The following is a 23896-nucleotide window of genomic DNA, read 5'->3' on the forward strand; positions in this document are numbered from 1 at the left end:
AGGCCACCATGGTTAAAAGTAAGATTGCAAAACTACTTCTGTCTCCAACAGGGCCATTATAATTATTAAGAGGATCATTTAGGAAGCTGTGGATGCTTTGCGTTCAGTTTGAGGTGATATTTTGGTAGGATTGATAGGGGCCCTTTGGGCAAATGTTCATTCTGTGGATTTTGAGAGAAAAAGAGAGGTGATCTAAGGCTCCTGCATGCGCAGAGGTTGTAGGCCTGTGGTCATGAGGATGCCGGTCGGAAACAGACTCCTCCCGCAGGAGCTGGGGAGAGGAGGAACAGCTCTGCAGGCTGGGGCACGTCTCCACCCTGGCCTCTTGAGTCTCACCTTGGCTCCTGAGTATCAACTATCTCACTTGTAAAATGATTTATTTTGAATGAGATAATGTGTGAAAATATGCAGAGTAAACTATGAAAAGAAATTCTTCATGATTTCCCAACACAAGCATGGGCAAAAAAGAGGTTGAGTGGGTTATTTGGAGGGGTTCATTCAGCCCCGAATAGGGGTCCTCACTGCTTTTTACTGTCTTTCCAAGAGAAGTCATGACTCCTCCTGTGTCTTCATGGCTCACCCTACAGTACAGGAAGCTGGGTCCTCATTAGGAGGTAACTTCCCATTATTGACAAAGAGTCTCTCCGTGACCAAACTTCAGTCAGGCTCCTCTGAATCTTCTCCCTAACTAAGCCTCAACTTTGGGGCTTCTGTGTTTGTCTGGACATTGCCCAATTTTAGCAAGAGTCCTGCTAAGTTGATTTACCCAGAATACCCCATCCCCAGTATCTGATCACCCTTGATATCTGATTGGGTTCCTCACCCCCACCATCCCCCAGGTGACATCTGATCACCATGTCCTGCCTTGAGCAAGAATCCTGGTAGGCTAGTTTAGCAATATTTGCCCTCCCTCTTAGTTATTTTCCATTTATTGACCACTACCTCCACCTCACTCCTTGGCTGTAAAACCCCTACTTCTTCATGTTCTATTCTGACTTGAGCCAGATCACTCTCTCCTCCTGCAAAATCCCACTGCAGTGATCCCCACACCTACTGCCATGGTCCTGTATAAAGTCGCTCATACCATTCTTTAGCAAGTGTCATGAAAAATTTTTTTCTTTAACATATTCTCTACTTTTCTCTGAGACAGCAATGTTGTATCTTATTTCATGGACCAATTTGTTGTAGGCAATTTTTTCTCCCAGATTTCCTAGCAGAATGTATATGTGGCGTGACATAAACTTTTATAACTATTTCCAGAGAGGAATATAATTTGGACTATTTGTTCCTTATGTTTGGTGTACTGGTAAAGGAACCAGGCAATAGAAATGTGAAATTAGTCTATTCTTGGGACAGTAAAAGTCTATAAAAAAGGAACACAGGGATATGCCTATTCAGATCTGCTTGTGGGAAAACAGATCAAGATGGAGTGGCCAAATGCAAATTGCTTCATCTAAAAATGACACAAGCATTTTAGTATAATGTGGGCTGGTGTCTTTGTCTTATAAGCCTGGGTTTAAGAATATTTACAACCAAGTGGTTCCAGAGCCTTGAGGGATTTTACTTCCCTTCTATTCCACAGTTGTTGGTTTTGCTACCATTGATTTCTGTAGCTGTCCTCAGCTCTACTCAGCATAGGTGGACTATGGTTTCACAAATTTTAGATGGAGAATAAGTTCCTATTTTTCATTTTATTTCTGTTATCATGAGGCACTTTGAACAAGTCTCAACCTAGGGAAACAGCTCATTTTCCTGCCATCTATTGAGTACACTGATATTAGGGGAGGTAAGAGAGATTTAAAAGGTTTTTGGGTGCGGGTATGTGTTGCTGATTTCCAAACCTCACCTTGTCCAGTAAATGCTGGGAGGACTTACTGGAGAAAGCACTGGAGTGGGGAACACTGCCATTCAAAGGCACTTCCCTGTCACCCAGCCGTTTTATGTTTACCAACTGAAACTAACACAAGACTGTAAAGCAACAATGGATGTGGGTGTGTTTGTTCAGTCGTGTCCAACTCTTTGTAACCTTAGGGCGGTAGCCCGTCAGGCTCCTCGGTCCATGGGATTTTCCAGGCAAGAATACTGAAGTGGGTTGCCATGCTCTCCTCCAGGGGATCAAACCCATGTCTCTTATGTCTCCTGCATTGTCATGCAAGTTTCTTACCACTAGCGCACCTGGAAAGCAGCTACACCTGCATGTGTGCTAAGCCACATCGGCCGTGTCCGACTCTGTGCAAACCCATGGACTGTAGCCCAGAAGGCTCTTCAGTCCATGAAATCTTCCAGGTAAAAATACTGGAGTGGGTTGCCATTTCCTCCTCCAAGGGATCTTCCTACCCTAGGAATCGAACCTGCGTCTCCTGTGTCTCTTGCACTGAAGGTGGATCCTTTACTTGCTGAGCCATCAGGGAAGACCCTGGGAAGCAACTATACTCCAATATAAAATAAAAAATTTAAAAAAAAAAGAATTTAAAAGGGATAACTTCACTTAGTATAGATTCAGCTCTTCTAACTGTAGGTGGAAGAGACTAAAGCCCACTAAATGATTTTTTTTTAACTTAAAAATTACCACACAAGTAAATTTTCTTTCAAATTGCTGTATTTGCTCATGATAATGAAATCAATTCGTATGCTTAAATATGTTCTAATTTCTTAGCTGCTTTTGTCTCTAAAACATACTGATACTTGAAACAAAGACGTTTCCATCTTCATGCTTACCTTCCAGTTTGAAATCCTGAATACATCAAGAAAGCTCTCCTCCTAAACACAAGAGACTCAGGAAAAGTCATGTTGATAGAAGCCCCTTCTTAATAATTTTTGGAACGTGAAAACCGAAAATTGTCTGTTAGGAGCAAGGTCAGCAGCCTCATTCTTTATGTTCTTTGGTGGCTGGCTAAGTGATGTTAAAACAGAGTTCATGCCTTTAACTAGCTCATGCTTCTGCTAAGGAGGTAATGTGGCTCTCAAGAATTTCTGTGTCTGTGAATTGCATTGGAGGCCAATCAGCTTCACCCTTCCAGGTCTCCTCATTATAGGTTAAATATGGGAAAGTGAATCTAATAAGGGATCCCTTTCCGGGTGCAGTTATTTTTAGAAACATATTTAGATGACGGGGATTCTATTCAAGTATGCCTATTATGTTTAAAGGTGACCTTAGGGAGGGTGTGGGTCTTCATTATTTCTCCACAGTAGGGCCAGCCTTGTGCTGGTGCAGTCGAGCTGTCACACCTGGCTCTCTGTGATCAGAGAAATGTCAGGAGACAGAGTGACACTCACAGGCCCTGAGAGCGGATCCAATCCACGACCTTTGCCTCATTAGCAGCCTGACCCAACCAATCAGAGAAAAGCCTGCCTTTGATTCTGTAGCACAGACATGTCTGTGACAAGGACAGTGATCACCTCCTTGGTGTGACTCCAAGAGGAAGTCCTGAAATGCTTTGTCAATGCCGACATGCCATCATAAGGTGTTTTTAACTGTGTGTCTTTCTGCCTTTGTGGGTCTCTTTCTCTCTTTAATTAAAATGCCAGGATGCTCAAGCTATTCACTGATCTTATGTAAATGCAAGCAACTTGAAATCTCCATTTTCCTTTTCTCAGAAATGCATCAACTCCTTGCAGATATGCACTGAAATCCAATTATCTAGATTTTCAGATTTGTTTTTAATTTAAAAAAATTAACTGTTCCTTTGAAAGGATTCTGGACTTACAAAATATGTAGCAAAATAGTACAAAGAATTTCGATATACCCTTCACCTTACTTCCCCTAATGTTAACATCTTACATAATCTTAGTTTAATGATTGAAACCAGGAAACTAACATAGGATACTCTTAACTAATCTACAGACCTTACAAAAATGTTTCTAATTGTACCACTAGTATTCTTTTTCTGACCTAGGATCCAGTCCAGGTTTACACATTATATTTAGTTTTGCTGATTTCTTAGTCTTCAATCTGGGACAATTTCTCAGTCTTTATCTTTCCTGACTTTTGAAGAATATCATTCAGTTATTTTGTAAAAAGTCCCTCAATTTGAGGCTGTCTTTTCCTCATATCAAATACAAATTATAGATTTTGGTAAGAACTTCACAATAAGTAAGTTCCCTAATATGTATGAGTTCCATTCCGAGAGCACTATAAGATGATTAATGAAAGCATAAGAATAATACTTTTAGCAGGTATATGTATGGTAACATTTCTAACAGGTATCTCTTTATGGAGAAATACAGAACATGAAAAAATAAATCAGGATGTCTGCTAAACATCGAATAGATTGGTGATTATTTGTTTAAAAAATGGAGATTCTATACCACTTCAGACTTTTCCTGATGTAAGACAATGGGAAAAAGAAACGTATCATTCATTTTATTCTACTGGGCTATGTATCATTTATGAGGATAATAATGCATATTCTCAACCATTTCGGCTCCCTCTTCCTTTTTATTCTGATTTGGTCACCCCCTTTATCTGTTTTTATTACAAGGCTGAACAGATCTGGTGTGGCGATCAATAAGAATAATGACAACAGTCACATAACTGCCAAGACTTCAGAAAAAGGTCTGACTTCTGGTGAATCCCATGTCCCCATCTCCCTGCATCCCCTTTGAGAAGCAGGTTCTGTTTCACAAGGCAGCTCAGGGCGCCGCACATGCTGCCAGGCGGGTTAGCAGTTACTGGTAGGGAAAAGGAACCCCTTCCCCCAGTGTTTCAGCATGCTGTGTGCTTAGTATTCCATGTCAAAGACCGCAAACTTGCCAATCATAAGACATTGTGAATATAGTTCTTTCCAAGTCTCTGGGTAGATAATCATATTGTTAGTTATTGGAAATCTGATACTCCACCTAAGTGTTTATTAATAGGCAGGGCAGTCTTGCTTGTTCAAAAATAGCTGAAAGCTCTTTATAACATGTTTAAATGGAATACAAACCAACATTTATAGAGTGGTTAAATGTAATTCAACTCCATTAGTAAAATAACATGCTATTTACAAATAAAACACTCAAATCAACTGTGGTCTACAAAATTCTCCACACCCCTTCCTATCCCTTTCTCCTTTTAATGTCCTCTTTGAACATTATTTGAAAAGTGTGCCTAATTGGTCTGACTCAGAACAAAGCTGGATTTTCCCACCTTGTTTCCTTAAAAAAAATGGCTGTACTTTTTCTATTTAATCTGAAGCTGTAATAAGAATGATTATCAGTTACCAAGTAGGATTACATAGCATTTGTCACTTGGTCAGGGGCAACACTAGGAAAAAACAACCCAGGTAGTAATGTGAATTGCTACCCAGATCACAAACAACTATGAGTCTCCAAGTCTTCCTGCACCTTTAAAATGGGAGACAAGGAAGTGGGTATGGCTGAGCTGAGTGAAGAGAGGGGTGAGGGAAAAAAGGAAGATATTTTGCTGTGGCCATTGGAGGCTCTCACTCCGATGACAGACTGTGACCTTGATTTCCTGCCAGTGTCCTGCATGGGCTGCATCCATGTTGTTTTAACACATTCCAGTCCTTTTCCTGTCCCAGAACTGAATTTGAGTGCTTTTATCTTGGGAAATTAACTTACCAGTTAAATATGGTAAATCAATTCCAATTTAATGTAGCGGTTGTAATAGATAAGAAGCCCAGAAAAAATAGCCAAAATTTTAAGGTATTCTTGGCAGGAAAAATAATGACTGAAGAAAAGGATGAATTACTGTGAAGCATGGCTTCCCAGGTGGAGCTTGAGGTAAAGAACCCACCTACCAATGCAGGAAACATAAGAGACACGGGTTCAATCCCTGGGTTGGGAAGATTCCCTAGAGAAGACATGGCAACCCACTCCAGTATTCTTGCCTGGAAAATCCCATGGAGAGAGGAGCCTGGCGGGCTACAGCCCATATGGTCACAAAGAGGTGGACGTGACTGAAGTGACTTAGCATGTAGCATGGCCCCATTGATGATGTCTTGGGAATAAAGCTATTTTGACAATTGTCAAATAAATAGTAAAGTGAAAAAAAGAATGCAAGAATTGTACATATGCTGTAATCATGACTCCAGAAAATAAATGAGTGCATATGACTATGATTGGGAAGAAGCACAACAGAATGTTAAAAATGTCATTTCTGTGTGGTCGGGAATATTGATGATTTTTCATCTTCCTTTTACTTTTTCTTGTTTCCCACAGTCTCTATTAATATAATAAACATGAATGCCTTTTCACAATAAATCAAAATGAGTAAACTAGGACACATATGCACATGTACATGTCCTGAAAATGTATTTGAAAAGGACTTTTAAATCATACAAACTACTGGGTTTATTTGGGGACTGAAATTCCCATTATAATCCCATTTTGAGTTGATAGCATTGTCTTCAGGAGGATCTCATTTTAAAATATAACATGTTGCTTCTAGAAGGTAATATAAATCCATTAACATCTCAGAAAGAAAAATGTATCTAATTTCCTGGCCTGGGCAGACTGCAGAGGGCATGAACCTAAGGGCATGGGAGACATATTTTGATGGAGAAAAGCCCAGGATTTGGAAATATTGGCTGGTTCTCCATGCAAATTCTTGGGAGGAAGTGACACTGAAGAAGAAGTTTTCAAGGTGGAGAAACATGGTCTGGCCTATGGGAAGGGTTAAAGGGAATGGGGTGAGAGGAGCAGCCAAAACTAAACTTGCTCTATGTTTTATCCTCGTTTCATTCTGCAGCAAACATGCCTGTTCATAACTCTATGTGCAGATATCTGTTTCTTTAGGATAAATCCCTGAAAGTGAAAATACTGTATTAAAGGGTATAGATAATCTAAGACTTTCCATAGTCAATTTCAGGCACATTCTAGGTAAACGCACTATTTAATATGTGCCAGACTGAGAGCACCTGACCCTGAAGAATTTCCATGCGACTTTACACAAAAAGGAAAAGCCAACCACTCCCCACACTCTCTCAGGACTTTTAGAAGGACTTCAGTAGTTGCACAGGAAGTTATTTTGAAGTCACTTATTCTGAGTAACAGATGGAGCTGCCTGAACCTGGAAGTGAAATATGCCATCAACCAAGGTTCTAAGGAACCAGCTCCCATCTCAGCTTGCACTTTCAAACAGACCTCTTTGTTTACAGCAGTTGAATGTGGCTGTCTACTAGGGATCAAATTAACTGAAAATAAGCTCTGGAAGGCTGACAGCTTTAATTGTCATTTAATAGACCCATTTCCTAAACTCCCTAATATCTTGTGTTGATTGTGATTGTCAAGGGTCCCACGATTAAATCTAATTTAAATTGATGCTCAATTTGGCCAGGATTGAAGAACTACTGGGTGGCAATTGTGCAACATAACTGGGTAAAATTCCTTTCATCTGTCGGTGGTTAAAAGTATTTGAACTTTTATACTTAAAATACAGCCCATCTGGAATCCTTAAATGAAAGCTTTAATTCTCAGAGAAAGGATTTGAAGGTCTCTTTGTCTTCCGCAGAAGGCTTTAAAAGGCAGTCTGCAATTAATGGATGAAATCACGGGCAAAATAAAATTCTTTTTTAAACCAGATTTTAATAGGCTCATATCTCAACCTTGGCTTGGTAGTGTTTAGGATAAAAGGATGCTGGTTATTTGTATGACCTCTGGGACACCTATGATGATCCGGTGGAAAGAAATTATAATCCTTCAGCCATTCATGCTTGGAAGATTACTTGCAGTAGGCACATACATTATCCATGTCGTGCTTTCCTTTTGGGGAACGTTCAGAGGTTATTACAGTAACCAGCAAGTGTATAATGGATTAATATTTGCTGCACTAGTCTTTTTGGTGGTTGTTGCTCTTTCCCCTTATTCTCTATTAGGTTCATCCATATCAGTTAAAGAAATCTGGATATATGTTCTTCACATAAGGTATCCCTCTGCTCTTCCTGACAGAGGGATAGGCAGATGCCAGGCACACTTTATACAACTTGAGGTTCTCATTAAACCTTTGCTTGAGATTGAGTCCTGTCACATAAATTAGGTGAGCTTCTCTGACACCTACTTAAGGATTATGTCCCTTTTATTGCCAGCAGTCCCAAAGCAGGTTCATTACAAATATGAATCAGACAGGAGACAGTATTATACGTGCACATCAAAAGCCTTAAGGCTGTTGATTGGGTTTTAGAAAACGTGGTACTTCAGCCATGACAGAAGGTGAGAAATGATGTCTCCGAATCCCTAGCACACATTTATACCTCAAAATTCTTGGTAATGACAGTTAATTTTTCCATTGGGTGGAAAAATCTTTGGGGATTTTGGTACAGTTGCCCAAAACTGGGGTTAATAAACCATCCTGGGTTATAAGAAGGAGATGATGTGGTGGAAAGAAGAATATTCGATAGATATTGTCTAATATGGAAGATAAAATGAGTTTTAAGATGATAGTTCACATTTTGGGATAATGCTTGATTCTTTTTTTCTGTTTCTATATGGCCTTTTTCTCTTTCACAAAGTGCCAATTGCGAGCTAGATATAAAATCAACAAAATTTGCTGTGATAAAATTTCTTGTCCTCAAATTTGCTGATTGAAAAGGAGGCTAATATACAAAGGGACAGGTTTAATTTTACTTATGTAAATAAAGATGTAGAAAATAACACCGTGAATCTGAAAAATTAAACATTTTTTAAACTTGTGAAAAAAACCCTTGATGTATCCCTCTGGTTGAAAAAGATATCCTAGTTTCTTTTTCAAGATTCGAAAGCAAGGGTCATAAGCTGGAGCTATTTGCTCATTTGAAGTAAATTGCCTTGACAGTGCATAAGAGAGAGAAGTGCACTGAGATAATTGGGTTCAAAACAAGTGTTTGCAGAGTGGAGACAGGAAGCTTTTCGTACAGGTGAAAAGATGTGTATATGAATGATTGGGTTAAAGGTCGACTTTGGGAAAGGATACAAATAAGGATCACATTTCATGAGAGCATAAAAGGGAGAGAATATTTGAATGTTCACTCAGGAAGCTCAATTCCCTACTATGTGCACAGCTGAGCATCTGGTGGAATTTAGGTATCTGCCACGACAGGGACCATAGTTGTAGCCCCGTCAACATCCATTACCCAACTTTGGTGGATGGTTCCCGACCACACTGAGGGCTTTCTCCCTCAAGCATCTGGCTTTTCCCTCTTCCTTGGCTCACATCCCCTGAGCTATATTCTGCTTCCTGGAATCATTTCCTAAGTAAGCTACTTGTACTCAAGATTTTTCCCCCGACTTTTCTTTGGAGGAAATTCAAACCAAGATACATGCAGAATAGATGCTTGATAGAGAACAATTGGGAGCATTTTTGTTTAAAAAAAAAAGATCATGTTTGATTTACATTCAGAAGAACAGAGTTTATTGGAGCTGTGAGCATTTTGATGAATGGTAGTGAAGTCATGAAGGGAAGTATTTAAGGGAAATAGCAAGATTTACTTCCAGAGTGGTCACGAGGTAACTGATTAACAGGTTGCAATGGAATGTGATTCTTAGTTTGGGGCATGGTCACAAAGTTTGCATCATCAGTAATGATTGGTGGGACTTCCCTGGTGGTCCAGTGGCTAAGACTCCATGCTCCCAATGCAGAGGGCACAGGTTCAATCCTTGGTTGGGGAATTAGATCCCACATGCTGCAACTAAGACCCAGGGCAGCCAAATAAATAAATAAAATAAATATTAAAAATAACGATTGACGATGTGAATAGGAAGAAAATAGTTGGGAGAAAACCATACAAGGAATGAATAATTGTGTTTAGCATGTGAAGTCCTTAGAATTTCTGATCTTTCCCCTCAAGGGTCTGTATCATTGTATTCTTTCCAGTGGAAGTATTCACTTGTACAACTGCAGCTATATTTTTTTTTCTTTTCTCTAGAAAAAGACCAATGTGGGAAGATGAAGGCAAGGAAACCCAATGTTCTTGGGTTTCTAGATGATTTCTAAGGCTTCCCTTGTGGCTCAGCTGGTAAAGAATCCAGCCTGCAATGTGGGAGACCTGGGTTTGATCCCTGGGTTGGGAAGATCCCCTGGAAAAGGGAAAGACTACCCACTCCAGTATTCTGGCCTGGAGAATTCCAAGGACTGTATAGTCCTGGGGTCGCAGAGTCGGACGAGACTGAGCGACTTCACTTTCACGCATTGGAGAAGGAAGTGGCAACCCACTCCAATGTTCTTGCCTGGAGAATCTTAGGGACGGGGGAGCCTGGTAGGCTGTCGTCTATGGGGTCGCACAGAGTCGGACGCGACTGAAGCGACTTAGCAGCAGGAGCAGCAGCAGCAAACATCTCAAGAAACAAACAAAAAGTGCCTTCTTACAGAGCAACACTCACTCAGCGGTTCAGGGTGACAAGGACACATTAGAGCTGTTTCTTCTGACTTGGTATATTTGGATCCTCTTAGCATTCAGTGATACTGAACTAGTGATACTCATTAACCTAGGGGTTTTCTGAAGCTGATGATACAGTGTTTCTTATAGTTTAAAATTCTTTCTCTACTTAACCTTTTTACACATTTACAGTTCTAGTCTGGATTAGTGAGGATGCTGCCTTTCTGGAACCATCTGAATGAGTTTATAACCTGTAGGGCCCAGGTCTGCTTTCAAGGTTATGCATTGAGTTAGGAGATGACAGGATGGCAACAGTAAAATGGAAGTGCTTTTCCCCACCAGCCTCTCTCACCATCTGATGTGTGGAATTTTTTCCAGCTTTCACAGCTGAGGAATTGCTAATTGTTGAATTTGCATTAAGATTGTAAGCTCTGGCAAGCCTGAAATTCATTTTGGCTCATGTCCTCAGCCTCATTCCACAAATAGTATCTCCAGCTCCAAACGCTGAGGCCAAGGGAGAAGGGAGTGTAAGGCAGTGTAAGACATAACTTTGGCCTTTTCTTATTGTAGAAGGATGCATTTGATAGAAGTAGAAAAGAATTCAAAAACTTAAAAAATGTTTCCTTAGCAATACCTTTCATGTGTCATTTTAAACCAAATTACTTCACATTTTGTGGGGGAGGGACTGATTTTCTGTTCATTTGGAGCAATTTGGGCAGAGGGAAAATTAGTTCTTCCGGCGGGGGTGCCGGCGGGGGTGGGGGGGGGATTTTGATCATTTCCTTCCAGCTTCTTTCAGTTCTAGCAACAACTCAAAGATGGTGGCTATGTGGGAGGTCGATCTGTGTTTAAATCAACACTGACTCAACATATATCCAAGCCTTGCTTCAGAATTCATCATGCGGTGATAGCAAAAACAATTTCAAGGGTAAATGAACATTTTTTGAAGGTGGGGATTTTTTGTTGCTGAAAACACTACATTAGATGATTATGCTTCTCTGAGTTGTAAAGAGCTAATATGGACAGGTTTTTGCAGTGTGAAGATTTTTTTCTTCCTATAATTTCGGTTGATTTTACTAAAAATGGAATAGGGAGTGTCATAGGGAGGAGTCACATTGCAAACCCACCCCCACTTTTTCCCTTCCTATTAATCACATGCAGTCACTTTCTAGAGGGCAATTAGGATAAGCAACAATTTCTTCATCTTAAAATTAGCTTTTGAGAGCATCCATCTATATTTAGAGATTTAATAAACACATCTCAGCTCAACCACCTACACTGACCATGATATTATAAAATATGATCCCTTCTCCTCTGCATTTTTCCTAGACTGATGATTATTTTATTTTCTTAATAAATGAAGGATTCCTTTAGATGTGAATTATCAAATTGGCAAATAATCCTGTTTAATAGCCAAGAAAAGAACAAAGGGAAAGACAGACTGTCCCTTCCTCCAAATGAAAAATTCAAAGAAATATGGTTGGTTTGATGGATTCTGAGAGGAAAGAAATGTGAGACCAATAAATCACTGGTTTTATTGCATGTTTTGAATTTTGAATTGTTTTGGGATAATATGGAAGCAATTGCAAACAACTGGAATAGTTCAGTTCTTAAACAATTTGCATATAAACAGGAGGAAAAAATTATCATACTAGAGTTATTTATTTCTTGATGAAAAGAGCAGAAACAACATTAAAACCTTGTGATCAGTTTTTCCAGATGCCTGAGTTTATAGTATAAATGTTTACATTGAGGGGAAAGAACTGAGTTTGTAGCTCTAACTTTCAGAACTTAGATTGGAGTTAGAATTGGGGGGGGTGGGTCCTGGTGCACTGGGAAGACCCAGAGGGATCGGGTAGAGAGGGAGGTGGGAGGGGAGATCGGGATAGGGAATACATGTAAATCCATGGCTAATTCATGTTAATGTATGACAAAAACTACTACAATATTGTAAAGTAATTAGCTTCCAACTAATAAAAATAAATGAAAAAAAAAAGAATTGGGGGGTGGGTAAGAGGGAGGCGCAAGAAGGGGAAGATACATACATATTATACATGCATGCTAAGTCACTTCAGTTAGTTGGAGTCTTTATGACTCTGTGAACTGTAGCCCACCAGGCTATATATATATATATATGTGTATATATATATATATATGTAAATTTAGATATATATATATGTATTTATGCACACACACATATATATGTATATTTAGTCACTCAGTCGTGTCCAATTCTTTGCGACCCCATGGACTGTATATGAGCTTCCCAGGTGGTGCTAGTGGTAAAGAACCCATCTGCCAATGGAGGAAATGTAAGAGATATGGGTTCAGTCCCTGGGTTGGGAAGATCCCCTGGAGAAGGGCACGGCAACCCACTTCTTGCTTGGACAATCCCATGCACTGAGAAGCTCTGTGGGCTACAGTACATAGGGTCACACAGAGTTGGACACAGCTGAAGCAACTGAGCATGCACAGATTGTCTATACGGTTATGGCTGTTTCATGTTGCTGCATGGGAGAAAACAATACAGCATTGTAAAGCAATTGTCCTCCAATTAAAAATAATAATAATAAAAAGGAAGCGGAATTGTGGAGTGGAGGTTGGGAACAAAGAATGATATTACAGATTATATGTTGCTGTGTGATAAATCACTCCAGAACTGAGTGATTTAAGCCACAGTCTTTGTATCATCTCTCATGATTGCTAGATCATATGGTAGTTCTACTTATAGTTTTTGGAGGAAACTTTATGTTGTTTCTATAGTGGCTGCAATTTCCATTCCCATCAACAGTGTAGACTTTTGATGATGTCCATTTTGACAGGTTTAAGGTAATATCACATTGTAGTTTTGATTTGCATTTCTCTAATACTTAGCAATGTTGAGCATCTTTTCATGTGCCTGTTATCCATCTGTATGTCTCTTAACACACTTTTAATCTTGCTCTGTTTGTTTTTAGTGAAAGTGAAAGTGAAATCACTCAGTCATGTCCGACTCTTTGCAACCCCATGGACTGTAGCCTACCAGGCTTCTCCGTCCATGGGATTTTTCAGGCAAGAATACTGGAGTGGGTTGCCATTAAGAAACTGTAAATAGGTATTTAAATACTGTTGTTTACATTTAACCTTCCAAAAAGTAGTACTCTCAAAATTTAAAACACAAGGGCTATTTAAGCGCTTTGAATGATGGGAACAGGTTCTTTTCTCTTAGGCTGATTGTATGGGGGACTCAGGAACACCTGTTCTTTTTTAGATCCATCCATCTACTCTCAGATTTAGCTGGTACCTGAGGTCTGACTCGGATAAATTGGGAGCAACATTATGATGAATCTCCATGCTTATTCCTTAGATGAAATTGGTTCTGAGCTGCAGTCAGGATTAGGAAAACTTTTGAGAGTCAAGCTTTGGTCCAATGACCTTTTTCTGCATCCTCAATGTTAAGGTCCAGCTAGTGGGTAAGGGTTGTGGGTAGAGAGTAAGCTGATGAGAATTATAGAAGAATCTCCTCTCCTGCCCGAGGAGTTTCAAAGTAGAGACATATCAAATTGGCCAAGTGGTTCCTTGGGTAATACCAACTTTTCGTTCCTCAGGCAATTCAGTGAGATAATGCATTGTTTATAAGTGATAAACAGTTAGACACAATTTAGGTATCATAGTAGCAGCAGATTATAAGGGAGAAAGTATAGCATTTGGAATCAGAGACCCAGGGATCCAATTTTAGCTATATCACCTAACGACTAGTGAGTTTGGTGATACAATTTTTTTTTCTTTTTTAAATTTTAGGTTCATAATTATAAAATGAAAGCATGACTATCATGGGTTGAATTATGTCCCCTCCTCCACGAATTCACAGGTTGAACTTTTAACCTCCAATTCCTCAGAATGTGAGTGTATTTGAGATATGTCTTTAAAAGGTAATTAACTTAAAGTTTATATGGTCTAATGCTACATGCTGTTGCTGTTTAGTTGCTAAGTCATGTCTGACTGTTTGCGACTCCATGGACTGTAGCTCGCCAGGCTCCCCTGTCCATGGAATTTCCCAGGCAAGAATACTAGAGAGGGTTGCCATTGCCTTCTCTAGGAATGCAATATGACGGGTGTTCTTATATGAAAAGGTGATTAGGACACAAATGAGCACAATGCAGAGATGAGATACCCAATGAGAATAGCCATCTACAAGCCAAGGGGAGAGGTCTTTGAAGAAACCAACTGTGCCAACATTTTGATCTTGGACTTTTACCATCCAGAATTGTGAGAAAATATATTTCTGTTGTTCACATTGCCTAGTCTTTGTTACTTTATTATGGCAGACCCAGCAAACTTATGCATTGCCTTTGGAAAGGTTTTTAAATATTCAAATCACTGTGTAAATATAAAATTATTAGTAAAACAATATTTGTAGCTACTATCCCAAATCTTTTGAGACTGAAGGAATTTGAGAATTGGGTAGATTCCACAAAGTTCCCAGCTATGGAGATTTCTCCAGAACATCAGTAATCAATGTGTCAAAGGGTGTTTCTTGACTTGGGCTCATTTAGTAGCAAAATATGATGGAAATGGAGGCATTTCCTAATTCTGGCCAGGCTATGAAAACCAGAAACAAAGTAAGGAAGCTCTTTGTTCTGCGCTCCTACGTTAGTTAATGGCTGTCTTTCAGCCCAGAAGGAGAATCTAGTTCCCTCTGTATCACTCAGAATTCCCAAGAGTAGCTGAGCTAGCAGTCAATTTCGAGGAAAGAATTTGAGTCATGGGATGAAAGTGTGGTTATTATTTAAGAAAAGGGAATCACCTCAGGTGATTTGTAAGGGACAGAATAAATACACTGAAGTCTAGGTGCTTATTTTTATTTGTGTTGGATAGAAGTAATTTTTCTAGTCTATACTTTTCAACTCAGTATTTATTTAGTCAAGCTCCTGGAGTACTGGGCACTGCCCTGAGAGCATTATGGGGTAGATTGAATACACAAAATTCACAAGCCCTTTCTTTGAAGTCGATACAACATAATTTGTGTGAGACAGGCTGAAAGCAGCCAGGCGATCATGCACTGAGTTTGCAAGGGAAAGAAAAAAGTATGTAAGATTAAGTTGGGAGAAAATTTCTGTACTTAGGTCTTTTAGTCTGAGAAAGCAACTTTTTAGAGTCTGCATGGAGGAGTCAGTCATTCACTATTAAAAAGACTTGGAATCCATATTTAGGGTGTTCACAGCAGATTTTTAATTTAGTATTTTCTTCCTCCTTCTTCTATCCCCCACCTTCCTAAACCGTGTTATAATTTCCATGTACAAGTTTTCATTAGCTCTGACCCCATCAAGAGAATTATAATGATGAGAACCTTGGCAAAAAGGATTATCAACTCGGAAGCAGGGTATGAAAAGAATAGATTTCTTCAATAACTTTTGTGTGACACCCAATTTGTAATTCATTTTTTTAAAAAGACAAAACTATGAGGATTAAAGCACTCAATTTGATAGCAATGAGCAATGCAAAAATTATAGTGAATTGGAACAAATTATCATCAGTGAAATGCTTTGATCAACCTGAGATGAAGGCAGTTTGTAACTATAAATGATTCTTTTTTTAATAAGATTAATTGTGTTGATCTGTTTTGGGGGTGAAATTTAGGGTAGGTAATGACGGTAAACATTAGCAAAGGAACCATTATCCTGTAGGATTTGTCAGGGCATTTCACTTCTATTAATATCACTTACACAGAAGCAATCATTTCATTAGGAATTTTATCACTAAATTCATTTTTTAAAAAATGAACCCTTTAGAAAAAAAAAAAAAAAAGATGAATTAAAAGTGCTTTCAAAGAGGAAGTGCGTGTCTGTGTGTGCTCAGTCGTGTTCAACTCTTTGTGATCCCAAGGACTGTAGCCTGCTAGGCTCCTCCATCCATGGAATTTTCCAGGCAGGAATATTAGAGTGAGTTGCTGTTTCCTACTCCAGGGGATCTTCCCAACCCAGGGATCGAACCCACATCCTGCATTGATAGGCAGATTTCTTACTGCTAGTGCCACCTGGGAAGCCCTCATAAAAGAGAGCACAAACCTAAAAAAAAGTGAGTTGCCAAGTTAAAACTCATTGAGGTGAGGGCAAGGTGAAATACAGGGATGGATTAGTCTTGGGAGAGAGCAGCAATGGTAGAGATTTAGCAGAGATTTAAGCTGGATGTTGAGGAGGCTGGACGTGGCTCTTCCTATATCTGTGACTGTATCTGAGGCAATTACTCCTTCCGCTAAGGAAATATCATGATCATCTTCCCCTTCTCCTTCCTCCTACATCTCTCCTTACTCAGTCAGGAGGAACAGTGTGGTAGATGATTTTCATGGTTTTAGAAGATATACTGTAGTCTCAGGCTATGTACAAAGTGCCTGGACCCATTACAAGTTTTCGCAGAGTTATTAGAGGCTGCTGGTTCCAGCCCACCCTGAAATGACCAGACGAGTGGGCCGTAGGTCTGGAGCAACAGACCTGTCAAACAATGGCACACCAGTCAGTGCAGCTGTTAAGAGGTGGGATGAGCCAGTGTGGTTGCTTTTATTTCTTTTGAATTCCTGTTAGCAGCAAGGCCCATCTCCATTTTGGTAGTTGGGTGCAAAGGGACAGTAGGGTTGGCTTCAGTTCAGTTCAGTTCAGTCGCTCAGTAGTGTCCGACTCATTGCCCAGGTCAGTATGGGTGTCAGTAGGGAAATGCTTTACTAATAAAGACTTGCTTGTACTTTGCCTAACATGCTGTTGCCCAACACATGTTTTGGTGAGCAGGTTGGAAGGACAGGAGATGATATGAGCTCTGTCATAAGTATCTTGGGTAAACACTTGGATGTAACTTTCCCAGGGAGGCTGAGGGGACCCTCGCTGGAAATGGGGACACAGTGATGAGTTTGAGTTCTGTTAGACAATTTTCTAGGGTGCATGCTCAGAGATTGTTAATGCAATTTTGTTATTATTGCTTTACTCTTACCACAAAGAAATATGTGTTATTTTAGAACACTGAGAAAATACAGAGAAACAAAAATGAGATAATGAGTGGATTGAAACTTTCCACCTGAAGAGAACCACAATTTACATTTAAGTGTCCATTTTTATGATCTCTTTTCTTTGCATGTACATTTATACATATACACACAGCAAATACAGATTTACCAAAATGTGATTGTTTTATTATAACCATTGTTTTCAACAGTTGTATAATAGTCATTCTAAGATGATACCATAATGTATTTAAACAAGACTATATTGTTTCATATTTCAGTTGTCTCTGAATTTCTCTTAGTATAAACCACATTTTCCTGAATATTTATATAGAAAACTACATACATACATCCATTATTATTCCTTGGGATGAATCTCTAAAGAGAATTAAGAGCTTCTGATATATATAACCAGATCATCATTCTAAAAATTTGTGTCCAGTCATCATGCACTGAACACACATTTACTAACTGAGCACTGCCTATGGCCAGAGTTGTGGCCATAGTTGAGATGAGGATTAAACAGTGACTTAAAAAGCAGAGACATTACTTTGCCAACAAAGGTCCATCTGGTCAGGGCTATGGTTTTTCCACTGGTCATGTATGGAAGTGAGAGTTGGACTGTGAAGAAAGCTGAGCACCAAAAAATTGATGCTTTTGAACTGTGGTGTTGGAGAAGACTCTTGAGAGTCTCTTGGACTGAAAGGAGATCCAACCAGTCCATCCTAAAGGAGATCAGTCCTGGGTGTTCATTGGAAGGACTGATGCTGAAGCTGAAACTTCAATACTTTGGCCACCTGATGAGAAGAGTTGACTCATTGGAAAAGACCCTGATGCTGGGAGGGACTGGGGGCAGGAGGAGAAGGGGACGACAGAGGATGAGATGGCTGGATGGCATCACCGACTCAATGGGTATGAGTTTGAGTAAACTCCGGGAGTTTGTGATGGACAGGGAGGCCTGGCGTGCTGCGATTCATGGGGTCACAAAGAGTCAGACACCACTGAGCGACTGAACTGACTGACTGACTGAAGACAGCACAAACCCTGTCCTAATAGAGACATCATTAAATATGTAAACACCAGTATCGGATGTCACACGGGGGAGACCCGGGGACTGCTGGGGCTTAAGCAGAACCACACCGAGTTTCCAGCAGTGTGTGGGTGTGCCTGTGTCTCTTAGTCCTGGCCAGTGTGTTCTAGCATCATTTCACTTGTTTTTTATATTGACGTTCACAGAAACAAGGATCGTGGGTAGAACTATGCTTTGCATTTGTCCATCTATACAGTCTAACATAGTGCATGATACAATCTTTTATGATCCCTGTCTCACTTAGAATTCAATCTTTTGAAGCACCTTGTTCAAAGATTTAAATTTAATAAACTGAATCAGCAACTGGGGAGGGAATAGTTTCTCAGGTTACAGAGCCCAGCCATCTGCTTCCAACCCCACTCTTCCCTCACAGAATGTCACGCATCCATCTGTGGTGGTGGCGGGGGGTGGCGGCGGGGGGCGGTACTTTTGATCATCTTTCTTTTAGGGAATACAATGAATTCATTGTATTTTTCTTTTCATACAAGTGTATGTTTTCCCCCCCTAGAATGTGAGTAAGTTAATGAGTTGTACCCAGGGTTTCAGGATGTAGGAACTCAAAGTTGCTCAAAAAATGGTTGACTGACTGAGTGACTGACTGACTGTCGCTTGGCTGTTTTACTGCTGCCTGATGACATTTGTTAAGACTTTGGGTTTAAGTTATAGAATTCAGATGTGCTTAAAGAGGCTACTAAGAAAAGTACTGAACTTATTAGTGTAAACATTCCTCTCAGGTTCTTGTTTCCCTTCAAGTCTTCCTTTATTGTCCCAGGGTAGAGGAGGACAACTCATCACCATTTTAGTGGCATAGCAGGCTTGGGGAGAGGTCTTAGAGTTCTATATAAGGGAAGCCTCACGTGGACAAGAGATGGAGAAACCCCTCCCTATAGCAGGTTGACAGTGAAAAGGAGAGAAAAGACCAAGCTGGATATTTGCCCAAGAGGGACAGGTGTGTTATGGAAATTGAGGGACACACAGAGGACAGTGGTTTCCCATATGATACCCCAGGAAGCTGCAGAGACTGGGCCTTAGAGGCACCCAGTTGCCAGACGTCGAAGTCTCAAGGAGAAAGCAGCTGAGGCTCAGAGTGTTCTGTAGCCACTGAGGGGCAGAGGATAAGGTACTAGTGGAGTGCAAGCAGAAAGAGGCTAGACCATGGATTACTCCAGGGGCTGCAGCTGTGCATATTCTCAGGGTGTAAGCAGTGGTCAGATGGACAAAAGGCACCTAACCAGAGGCCAGAGGCACCATGGAGCACTAGGAACCTCTGTGCTCCAGAGCCCAAGGCCATGCGAGCTCTGTTCCTTTTATTCAACCCAATACCATTAGGAGGGAGCTCACAGACATAGGAGTGAGCAGCTATCCCAGATTAGAGAAAGTCAAGTGCATTTTCTCTCTTTGAAGCCCAGACAAAATTTATATTTTCTCTGCATCTGAGTTGAACTGTGAACAGTTTTGCAACTTTTTAGATTAGTTTATCTGTGAGTGGGAATTTATTGGTTGACAGATTCCAAAGGGTTGTAAAGGACACAAGCTAAGCTGTGGAAAGTGTACAGTCTAACCCAGAGGCAGGAGCTCAGCTTTTTTCTCTTCTAATCTCTGCTTTGTCCACTGCCGACCTACTTTCTCACCATGAACGAGATCCTCCACATGGGGAAGTTTTATATTCTATAGTTTAACCATTAGAGGAAGAGAGATCTCCCTCAAGGTTGTTTTCCTCTCAAGTTCTAAATCCCAGGGAATGATTGTATTAGTCTATGAGTCGGGTGTCCCATATGGAACAAATATCTGTATAGTCTGAAGAACATTACTTCCTTTACTTTAAACATTTTTAAACGTTTATCTTTATTATTTATTTATTTGGTTGTGTTGGGTCTTTCGTTGTCATGGGGGATCTTTCTTGTGGGCCATGGACTCTCTAGTTATGACACGGGCTTAGTTGCTCCTCGACAGGTGAGATCTTAGTTCCCTGACCAGGGATTGAACTCATGTCCCCTTCATTGCAAGGTGGATTCTTAACCCCTGAGCCAATAGGGAAGTCCCTGGCAGGCGGTGTTATTTTTAATGTTCCTCCCTGCTCTTGGGTCAGTTGCCTGATACTGAACCAACAAACTATGGTTAAGCAGTCAGGATTGCATAAGTCCAGAGTGGTTCCCATGGTGGCCGTGTATTGGAGGGACAGTTCCCAGAAGAAGTAAGAGTGAGGGTGATGGTGAAAGAAAGTGCCAGATACCCACCAACATGATATCAACCCCCTGCCACCATGTATACACTCCCCAGGACCTTCTTGTTTCCTGGGGGGAGAAATGGTATATTTGCTGACTCCCTCAGGAAAGTCCACAGTAGTCATACCAGGCTCCAAAATGGACCCAGTGATACCACACACGTGGTTTTACCCCATGTTGAATCCAGACTGGCCTGTGTGATAAACAGAACAGTAAGGCAGATGGAATTATGGCTTTGCAGGCTAGGTCATAAATGGCACTGTGGCTTCCACTTGCTCTTATGGGTTGCTTGGTCTGGTTGTCAGGACACTGAACAAGCCCCGGGAGAGGATTACATGGAGAGGAGCGAAGACCTCCTACCACTCAGCAGCACCAACATGTCAGTCCTGTGAGTGGTCATCTTGCTAGCTGACCCTTTTGTCTTCAGATGGTTGCCCCTCTGATTACCGTTTCTTGAAGGACTCCTTCAAGTCTAACCGCCCAGCTAAGTTGCTCCCAAATTCCTGACCATGAAAAAATGGCAAAGATAATAAGTACTTACTGTTCTTTTTTAAGGCATTAGGTTTTGGAGTAGTTTACTATGTATGATTAATTAGTGTCATGTTCCCAAACCAGGCAAGTTAGGGTAAACCTTCCAGGCCTGAAGTAGGCATGATGCCCATCTAACATGACTCTAATAGAGAGGAAATGGCCACAGAAACCTAGTTATTTTCCTTGGATTCTACAGCTAGTCTATAAAAAAAAAAAGAATACAGAAAACAAAGAATCTCTGACATGTATTTTTCCTAGTTTGCTAACACCGCTGGAACACTGGGAGAGGAAGTATTAGCACAGCATATTGAGAGAGGGAGGAAGAAAATAAGAAACACTGGAAAAGTATTTAGAACCTCTGTGTTTTCATCCCCACTCTTGGTCAAGTCATTAAGCCATTTCTGCTCCAACCTCCCTGGGTGGCTGGCGGATCACATGAGATAACAAAGGTGGAAGAGCTCTAAATATTTTCTGCACCTTGCAAATTATCACATGTCATTGCCACAATTGTGAGGACAAAGTGTGGATGTGGGTTAGAATTAGAAACTGGGGAAGAGAGAAAAAAGAAGAAATACGTGAAAAGCTGCTTATTTTTCCACCTAAGAAGATAGCCTCCTGATAATAGGAAAACATTTTTAGGCAACTTTGAATATTACCTTATTATGATTTGGGAATATCTCTGTATGTCAAGATCTTTGTGTCAGATCTCTCCAGTTGCAGAGTTGGTAACAAGCAGACTCCTAACAATTCTTTGTTTGCTGACACACTCCTGATATCCGCCAGCATAAAGCAAATGCAGCTGGGTATGAGGGTCACAGCTCTTGCTAATCGCGTGATGCTCACTGATGTATGACTTCACCCTCTGAATGTGTTATCTGTATCAGTCTTCCCACAGGGACCTCATACCTCAGCAGGTATATTTCATGAGTAGAGGTGTAACTGATGAATCTTCTAATTTTATAGTCTGAAATGGGATGATAAAACGGTAGATTTATAGATATTGTTTCATTGTACACAACACTCACGTTTCTTATTCCCATCTGGTGTGAAGAAAAGAAATTTGCTCTCCCTTTAACGTGTCACGCTGTTAAATGTATGTTGCTTAAGATTTTGAGCTGAAGCAGAGCTGCCCACAAGCATAAAAGATACGGTGCTATGGGCAATACTTTAATGCAAGCGGAGCTTAACCTAAGGCATTTTATTGCCATTGCAGTTGTTTTTTTTTTTTGGAAGGGGACGATAAACCTTTATATCCTGGTTTATTAACAAAACTTGTCCGCAAATTAGGATGGGCCTTCTGAGATACATACTTGGCCGTCAGTTCTTACCCGAATTTCATGCTATTAAGTGTGCAGACTCCTCCATTGTCATAGTGTATCAGAAATTCTGCCCAAGGAGTACATTTTCAACTGCAGCCTTATCAGGCAGCCTTCCTATGGCCATGGAAAATGGCTTCTGATAGATTCCAAGGAATTGAAATTGCAAGCTTCTCTCTTCTGAAACCAGAACCAACATTTCTCCCCTGTACCTAACAGGGACTACCCTCCTGACTCCACAGATTCCATAGAAACATTAGTTTTTTTTTTCATGCATATGCTTCAGTAGTAAGCATATTCTCATTAACAAGTCATTTCTTTTATGAGAGAACAATTAGGCATTCATCTTACTACATTGGATGCGATACACAAAAATACGAGAGTCACAAAGGAGATGAGAGAGGAAAATGAAGGAAAAAGACTGTGTCTGTGTTATTCAAAATCTCTGCATTCAAATAATATTGGTCTTTACATAACTAACACTTCAAAAAAGAAGAGAGGGCAACGCAAAATGAATCTATGAAAGAAATGTACACAAAGGAGTGATAAGTATCAAAGGGCAAATCCTCTCTTTTGGAGTGGAGCAGTAGAAATGTCAGGTAGCAGCATGTGTCACTTTATTAACATCAGTGTATACATTTTTTTTTCTTGACATCAGTTGATACTGCTTTATGGTTTTTTACTTCTCACTATTTCATTTCCTAGCACTTTTTCTTTTCTGTATCTGCATCATTCTGAAACTTACCAAATTTTACCTTAATATTGAAAATGACAAGACTTTTCTGTGTAAAAATAAGTGATGAAAAAATTTTAAATTGCATGTTTTCAAAAATACTGTTAAATAAGCAAGTTGAGGACATGTAAATAAAGCACAATTAGGGTCGAAAAGCTAATTGTTTTCGAAGAATAAGAGAAAGAGAGATGTTTTTATTAAAATTATAATGATGCAATTTTGTTTCTGCTAATAAATGAACTCCACATTGCCCCTCCCCACCCCAGTCCTATAATTGGTTCATCTATTGCTGCACGGCTCTGACCCTCATTGTTTTATAACAACTGCATTATTTCAAATGGAGGCTGAAGATAACTGGCTTTAAGGCTATTGTGAGGTAAGGAGAAGGGAAGAATGTAGGAAATGCTTCTATTTTTGGTAGTTAATTTAAAAAATGCAGATTCCCAAGTGTTGCTTTCAAATACTGCTTTGCTATCTTGCCCTTTCAGTAGCTAGTTGCTGCAACAATGCTGAGCTAACTTACAACTCTTGAGCTCCATCACTATATGTTAAAGTGGGGGGTGGACCCTGTACATTTGGTCTGACTTTTATGGCACATGGTTTATGTGTGTATGGAAGGGCATATGTACTTTTCTTGGAATCTGTAGTATATTTAGACTCTCGTTAAATAGCAGATTATGGGCTGTGAGTTCCTGTGGGTTTGCTTCAGAAACCATGTATATTGACTAAAGTACTCAGG

The 23896-nt window shown here is 40.1% G+C and overlaps 1 long non-coding RNA gene across 1 annotated transcript in view; it reads left to right on the forward strand.

Annotated features, from left to right (window-relative positions):
- Positions 1 to 23896, forward strand: part of LOC122686614 — a 546075-nt gene that overhangs the window by 260576 nt on the left and 261603 nt on the right. The gene's annotated exons all lie outside the window — the stretch shown is intronic.

The sequence above is a fragment of the Cervus elaphus genome, chromosome 30 (genome assembly GCF_910594005.1).
Source record: "Cervus elaphus chromosome 30, mCerEla1.1, whole genome shotgun sequence".
NCBI lineage: Eukaryota > Metazoa > Chordata > Mammalia > Artiodactyla > Cervidae > Cervus > Cervus elaphus.